Source organism: Silene latifolia, chromosome 7, assembly GCF_048544455.1.
Source record: "Silene latifolia isolate original U9 population chromosome 7, ASM4854445v1, whole genome shotgun sequence".
NCBI classification, from domain to species: Eukaryota; Viridiplantae; Streptophyta; class Magnoliopsida; order Caryophyllales; family Caryophyllaceae; genus Silene; species Silene latifolia.
In genome coordinates this window covers 43184451-43192201 of record NC_133532.1, presented here as the reverse complement: position 1 = coordinate 43192201, position 7751 = coordinate 43184451, and the positions used below count along the sequence as shown (strand labels likewise).

Here is a 7751-nt window from a genome sequence, read left to right as displayed (position 1 = left end):
AAAGAAAAAAAAGGGGTTAATAAACTAATTTAATCACTCTTTCTCTACCCTTGCTAATTAATCACTAATCCATCATAATTTACTATATATCATTTTTCTCTCATTTGTTTCTCTCCCATCTCACATAATATCATTCACTCCCTCCCTCTAAAATCCAATAAAATCAAAAATCCCAATCTATAAAAATTTCAAATCTCCTCACTCACCACCCCACCACACCCCACCCCACCCGCCATCACCATTACCACAGCCAACCACCCACAACCGCCACCACCCTAACCCGTCACCCACCCTAGGAAAAATAAAACCACCCTAACCCGTCATCCACAACAACCCTGCACAACCCGACAACAACAACACGCGGCACAACCCGACCACACACAACCCGATCTGCCACCTCTCCCACCACTACAACAACTCCCCAGATCTGCCACCGACCACAAAAACCTCCCTCCACCATTGCCGTCACTTTCTGACCACCCCTACCCCATCACCGTCATCCCTAACCCGTCACCCACCCCCGCACAACCAACGCCGCCTATTCCTTTTCTCTTGCCTCAAACACCAACCTTTCGATTGTTTTCATTGTTCTTTTATCGTTTTCTCTCAGATCTGCCTCATATGTTGTTACTTTTTAAATTTTTTTCGATTTTTTGGGTGTTTAATTAGGGAGGTGATGTCGGTTGATGGATCTGATATGTTTTTTTTTTTAAAGAGATCCGAAGATTAATGGTTTTTGTGGGGTGTTTTAAAAAAATTCAAATCTATTTTGTTGTGTTTTGGGTTTTTTCTTTAATTTCAGATTTAATTATTTTTATTTTATAAAATTTTGGATATTTTAGATCTGATTGTTGGTGTTTTTTTCATTATTTTTTAAATTTTAGATCTTATATTATTTTAGTCACATTTATTTTTTTCGGTTTCTTATAGTTGTTCGTGGTGGTATTAAAGTTACACTTTTTTCCATTAAAATTACACTTTTTCCTATTAAAGTTACATTTTTTTCTATTACGGTTATATTTTTTCTGTTAAAGTTACATTTTTCTATATTATCAAAGTTACACTTTTCTGCACTAAAATTACTCTTTTTCTATTAAAAATTATACTTTTTTCCATTAAAATTACACTTTTTTCTACTAAAATTACACTTTTTTTCTGTCAAAGTTACATTTTTCTCTATTATTAAAGTTACACTTTTCTCCATTAAAATTACACTTTTATCTATTAAAATTACACTTTTTCTATTAAAATTACACTTTTTTATGTTAAAATTACATTTTTCTCTATTATTAAAGTTACACTTTTCTCCATTAAAATTACACTTTTACCTATTAAAATTACACTGTTTTCTTTAAAAGTTACATTTATCTCTATTAAGGGTACTAACTCAAGGACTAAAGTTATACTCTCAATGGACTAAAGTTACACTATCAAAGGACTAAAGTTACACTCTAAATGGATTAAAATTATACATTGAATATGGACTAGAGATATACTCTCAATGGACTAAAATTATAATTTAATGGACTAAAATTACACTTTAGTTGACTAAAATTACAATTTAATGGACTAAAGTTACACTTCTGGACTAAAATTATAATTTAATGGACTAAAATTACACTTTAATGGACTAAAGTTACACTTCTAAAAGACTAAAGTTACACTTATAAATCACTCAATTTACAATGAGTTGTGTTAAAATTTGAAAAAAAAAATAATATCTCTCAAAAATTGACGTAAAATTGCTTCAAAATTTCAAATTTGTCGTAAAACGCAAAATTTGTCGTAAACTTTCTTCAAAATTTGAAATATCAAAATAATATCCGCCAAAACTGCTTTCTTTTTGTTAAAATTACACTTTTTTTTGTTAGAATTACACTTTTGAAACAGTAAAAGTGTCATAAAATTTGTATAAACTCTCTCTCAATTTTTTTTTTGTAAAAACTTGAAAATATAAGAGACAAAAGATAGTGTTATTTGGGTAGAATAATCAATTAGTGAATGTATAATTAAAGCTAGAGAGAGAAAGTAGAATTAATTAGTGTATAAGAAACTAATTAGTGTTAAGTGTGTTTTTTGCTTTTAATCTCAACCATCAATATTGGAACATCCAAGAGATGTAGTGAGGACTTAGAGACTCAAAATATATGAGGGACTTATATGAACTTTACTCTCTCTCTATATATATATAGGGTTCAGTCTGAAATCGATTTACTGATTTAACCGTACGAAGTACTCTATACGCCGTCAGATTACTATTATGTTGTTCTTTCAGATCCTAGCCATACACACCATTATTACCCCACGCACTAAACTTTCAAATCTCTCCTTCTACACCAAACTCCGTACAACAACCTCTACCACCGTTACCATCGGAGCACCGACATAGATCTCGCCGGCGTAGCTCCGAGGCAATCATCGCCGGCGCCCTTCTTATTCATCCCTCCTTTTTCCTTCCAGCATATTCCTCATCATCGCCCATATCGAGATAGTCAAAGGTGAAGATGTTGGTGGTTTTGTTGAGGCGGTCCGATAGATTCAACGGTGGAAAGAGAAGGTGATTAAGGTTTCTGAAGGATGAAGCATGTTGACATCGTTCGATAAAGGTTTCTAAAGGATGAAATCGATTGATCGGCGCCGCTTACTAATTAGAATTTCTTATTTGAAGTTTTAAATGATTGTTAATTGAAAAATAGTAGTGATTGGTGACGGATGTATGTCGATGCTGGTCGAAAAAGTGGCGAGAGGCGTAAACAACGTGAAAGTGACAAAAATGATTAGCATTTCGTCTCTGGTCACCGGAGTATTTGCCGGCGACAGTGGCGTTAACGTGGTGGTTATGAGGGTGATGATGGGTTGGGCAGTGGTAGGTATGGTTAGTTCGTAGTGGGTGGATACGTGAATGATGGCGTAATTGAAGAGCTTTGTTGTTTAACTGAAGCTAAAAGGAAATGAGGTTTCGTATTAGCATATTTTCTGAACTCTTAAATCTTTACTACATTGTTGGAGTGATTTTGATTCGTTTTGAAGGGAAAAAAAATAAATCCCACCAAACCAAATCCCTCGCCTTCCCTTTCCCTCTTATCCCATCAAAACAAGGCCTTCAAAGTTCAAAATCCCAAATGTTCCTCCATTAACAAAAAATATCAGTTTACCCCCAACCGACAAACCACCATCCTAAACCCAGCCAATCACCACCCCCACTTCTTTTACTTCGTTGTTTTCTATTTGCCAACCATCATATTTGATGGCCATCACCATAAAACGCCCTACACGCCACGCCCCATTTACTCTCTTCATCTGTTCGGGTTCTTATTTTTCAAAATTCTCGTCCATATATTGGGAAGTCCTATACTTCTTTTTGCATATACTCTGTATTTAGTAAAACCATTTATCTCTGAAGTTGAATGTTCAGCAATGCAAGCGAAAGGTTATCATGGATGATAAAAGTGTTTATAGTGAAAAATAATTCATCTGTATGACTAATGTAATTAGCTACTAGTCTCATCCCCCTCCATCTTCTTATGCCGTCATTTTAATCGTTTGTTAGTGCTTGATAGCTTGTTATAACTATTTTGGCACTGCGTAAATACTTTTAACACGCATTTAACCGAAGTTATAAGGAAATGAGGTTTCTTATTAGCATATTTTCTGAACTCTTAAATACGTATAAGTTGTATGAAGAGAAAATGAGGTTTAACCTGTGAACAATGGCCAACATACTCCTTACTCATTACTAGTCAGAAGTATGTATCTAGCAACTTAAAGGAATGTATCTAGCAAGCTAGAGGTATGTATCTAAAAAACATTATATTGCTTATAACTAACTCCACCAATTCATCATAATGGTAAAGAAGATAGAGTGAACCCGTCTGAGGTGGGCGTTGATATTGTCGGTGGTTATAAGGGAAGTTGCCTACCACTATGGTGGTGGGTTAGGCGGTGATGGGTGGATACACAAAATTATGCTCCAGGTACACATAATACTACTATAAGATACACAAATCGACAAGTGTTTCTGAATGTATAATATATGTATATGGAGTAAGTAATATGTGTATCTAGGTAATAATAAAAAAGATTGCGTCTTTCTGTTAAAAAAAGGTCTGAAATTATCAGCATTAACTAATGCTATTGCTTTGAAGAGATTAATTCGGAAGGGAATTCCTCCTATTTTAAGGCCTAAGATTTGGTTTGAGTTGTCTGGTGCTGCAAAGAAAAAAAATCTACTGTGCCTAAGAGTTATTATGAGGATTTGATTTAAGGCTATCGAGGGTATGTCATCGCCTGCGACTAAACAGATTGATCAAGTGGGTTTGCTTTTTTGTTTTCTTGTTTTGGCATATTTTGATAGTGCACCGGCCGGCACCGAGGGTAGTGGTGGGGTTGCCGTCAGAGAGAGAGTAGTGTTGAGGCGTCAGAGAGGATGGGTGGTTGGAGTGTGGTTACAAGTGTTGGATATTTTGATTTAATAAAGACTTTTTTTCAAAGTTGATAGTGCATTTTACCATTGAAGATCCGTGCTAGCCAACCCTTAATTGCAGGAGTTGTATCATTGACAATCTGGGTTCTCAAATGTTTGATATGTTAATGTTTATTGTTGCTCTTTGCAAAACATCATGAGCTGGAAAGTGAGCTTTCCGAAGGTTCTTAAGGTTTAATATATTTTCAGGTTCAAGGACAAGAGGTGGGCTTACATACAGTTCGGGTGGTGGCTCGCCGGAGAGGTTATTGCCGGAGCTCCGGCGTTAACCTGGTGGTGGTGCATAAGGATGAGGGAGGTAAGTGCAGTTTGGGTTTTGGACTTTGGAGGGAGATAAGATATAGGAGTAATACGGGCTCTATTATGAGCTTTTGATCTTATTTCATCTAATAGACTAATAGTGAGGGGAGTTCGTACGGTTCGTACCGTAATTTAGTTCGCACGAGATCCTGATTCTATATATATATATATATATATATATATATATATATATATATATATACTAGTTGTTGCGTCGCGCCCTCCCGAGCGCGGAGCCCCAATTTGGTTTATTGTTTATAGAAGACCAACATGAATCTTGTTGAGGTACCAAGCATTGGCGTATAGAATAGAATGTTAATACTTCGCTAATTTGGTCTCAACCATTTAACAGACATATTGGCAGCTTTACTCCACTATTGTGGGTGGTCAAATTAATATAGGACGTCTTAGGGGTTAGAACGCACAGTTATACAGCTGTCACGAATTTTGAGCGTAGCCGAAAAGTCATAATAAAGGCACAATGATACAAGCTAGCTAAGATTAAGATGGGACAAAGTGAGGAATGCCTATAAGTTGTAGAAAAGATAGCTACTTATACACAAAACGTAAGGTTTGTCTAGTAGTCATATGTTACTAACTATCTGCTACATCCAGAAGATAGCTGCTTGTTTTACTTCCAATCCAGCTTTCCGTACAACTGTTTCTGGGCTACCTAACTCTGAAACATTTCCTTCTTATACTTTGGGTTGAAAGTGTGCACCGGTTATAGAAGTGTACCAAAAGTTGACAAGATAGCCCATGACTATTTTGTGTTTAGAATAGAGATAATTGTTTGAACACCCACTTCAGCTCTTGAGTTCGTGAAAGAGCAGTGATAGGCATGATTGGCATGACCTGAACGTACAACTTAGTAGTCCTTAATTTGTTCTCGATGTAGTCAAGGTATCCCACTCGTTCCTACATATAAGTCGGATGTATTTATGGTGAGGCTCAGATGATAATATACATATATTGGAAATGCATAAATGTTGCAAATTCTGAAAGTTCATGATGAACAACACAAAATGAATAAATCTAACTAATATCAAATTCCAAGTTGATATCTCCACTCTTTGCTCCCTTGGGACCTTGGGAGTGTCAGGAAACTGTTACACTCTCAGTAGACACCGGTCTTTCCGGCATGTCAGTATTGCTATTCTACCACTAATAATAAATCAGTGCATTTTCAGGCGAGCACGGCGGTGCCAAGCCCTCGGCACAAACTCATTTTCCTAAAAGAACAAGACATTGTTTCCAAAATGTTTAGAGAATGACTAACATTGTTTCCAAAGTAGCGTAAAGAAAATGAAGAACAATAAAATCTGGAAAATGATAAAATATATATATGGAAGTTTTAGTTTCAAATTGGAAAGTTGACACATCAAAACCCAGAAGTAAGGCTCCATATAGGTAGCTCTTCCATCCCATAAGGTAAGTTGCCTCTACAGAGTTTGCAAGATGAAATAGTGCATCAACAATAGTCAAAAAATATGTTTGAGCCATCAACAAAACACGGTCAAACTTTAGCGTCAAATTAACAAATCTCAAGCCCACGCAAACTAAATCTAGTGAAATGCTACCCAGAAAAAGTACGCAAGCACATATTTTAAACTAAATAATAATCATTAAAGTTAAATTCATAAATTAACCAAATAAGAGCTAATCACGGAAATGAAACCAGAAAAAATAAAATTAATTATAAAGGAGTAATTGAGATGGTAATTTGAGGTTGAAAATGAAATTGAAAGGTAAATGTAGAGCCTAACCTTCTATCAGATTTCCGTAACCTTCAACAACAAAAACTGCAATCACAACCAAAAAAGCCCCAGAAACAATTGAAAGAATCACACAAGATAAACTAATAAATCACTAAAAGCAATCTCGAATGAATAAATAAATAAACAATAAATAAAAGCTATAATCGAAGGAACAAATTATGAATAAATAAAATGAAAAAGGGGAAGGAAATGAGAGCAGGATGGAACTGAAATAGAAAGATTGTAAAGAGGGGTTCAAAATATGGGAAAAACGAAAAATAGTTGACAAGATGAAAAGTTATTTGTTTGTGGAGAAGATGAAATTGTAGATGAAAGAACGAGAACAAGGCGGAGAAGCAGGAAGTAAACAAAGGTAAATGCTTTGGTATGTACCTCGCAGAAATTACGAATGTCTATGAATGCACTCCAAGCATCTTCGTCTGTCTATGACTGTTTCCGACATCACAGGGACCGGTTGAAGTCGCCTTCAAAACCGGATTCGAAACATAAGTAGCGATCGTATTAGTAGAAAGCTTGAACAATAGTAAAAAGCAACCGAAGACTAAAATGAAATTTAAAATTTTGAGACAGGTGAATGAATTGACGAAGTTTATTGCAACTGAAATGGGGAATGAGTATGAGGAAATAGAAACTGGTCAAGTGAAATTTGCGGGGGAGATCACTCCTCATACACTAAGAAAATGAAAAGATCAAAGAGTCATAACAAACCTGAAATGGAACGTGGAAATTGCGCGACGGAGTAGGACATTTGTTTCTGGGTATATAAACTACTAATAAAACAACAAAGCTAAGTAAGATTTACAATGAATTGCATAAAGAAATTGTTGGCTGATATCTACCAAAGCAAATGTTGAGAAACTAAGAGAATAAATCATTCATGTTTGGCAAACAACTTATTACCAAGAAATTGTTGGCTCGCACTATAAGGATATAATAAGGCTAACACTCATTACCAAGGAGGCAGACTCCGACCAATTATATTATTATTGGCAAACAACTACTCCGTTCTATATTGAAAACGCTGCAGTTTTCCTGAAACACCCAAACTATCTCCCATGCTGCTGCCTAAAAGACGGACAACTATATATTTAGCAAGCAATAGAAGCATAAACTAAACAGAAAATTCTAGTAAACCCCACTCCCACTGAAACAAACACCAACTGAAGAAAAATAGCCACTCACACAAAATA

At 35.5% G+C, this 7751-nt stretch overlaps 1 long non-coding RNA gene across 1 annotated transcript; it reads right to left on the bottom strand.

The window, feature by feature from the left end:
• Positions 1-5265: 5265 nt before the first annotated feature.
• LOC141591038 (uncharacterized) lies at positions 5266-6629 on the bottom strand. Its single transcript, XR_012520611.1, has 2 exons — positions 6550-6629; positions 5266-5701 (listed from the first exon to the last, which is right to left on the bottom strand). It is a non-coding gene; the product is annotated as an uncharacterized LOC141591038 (long non-coding RNA).
• Positions 6630-7751: the final 1122 nt, after the last annotated feature.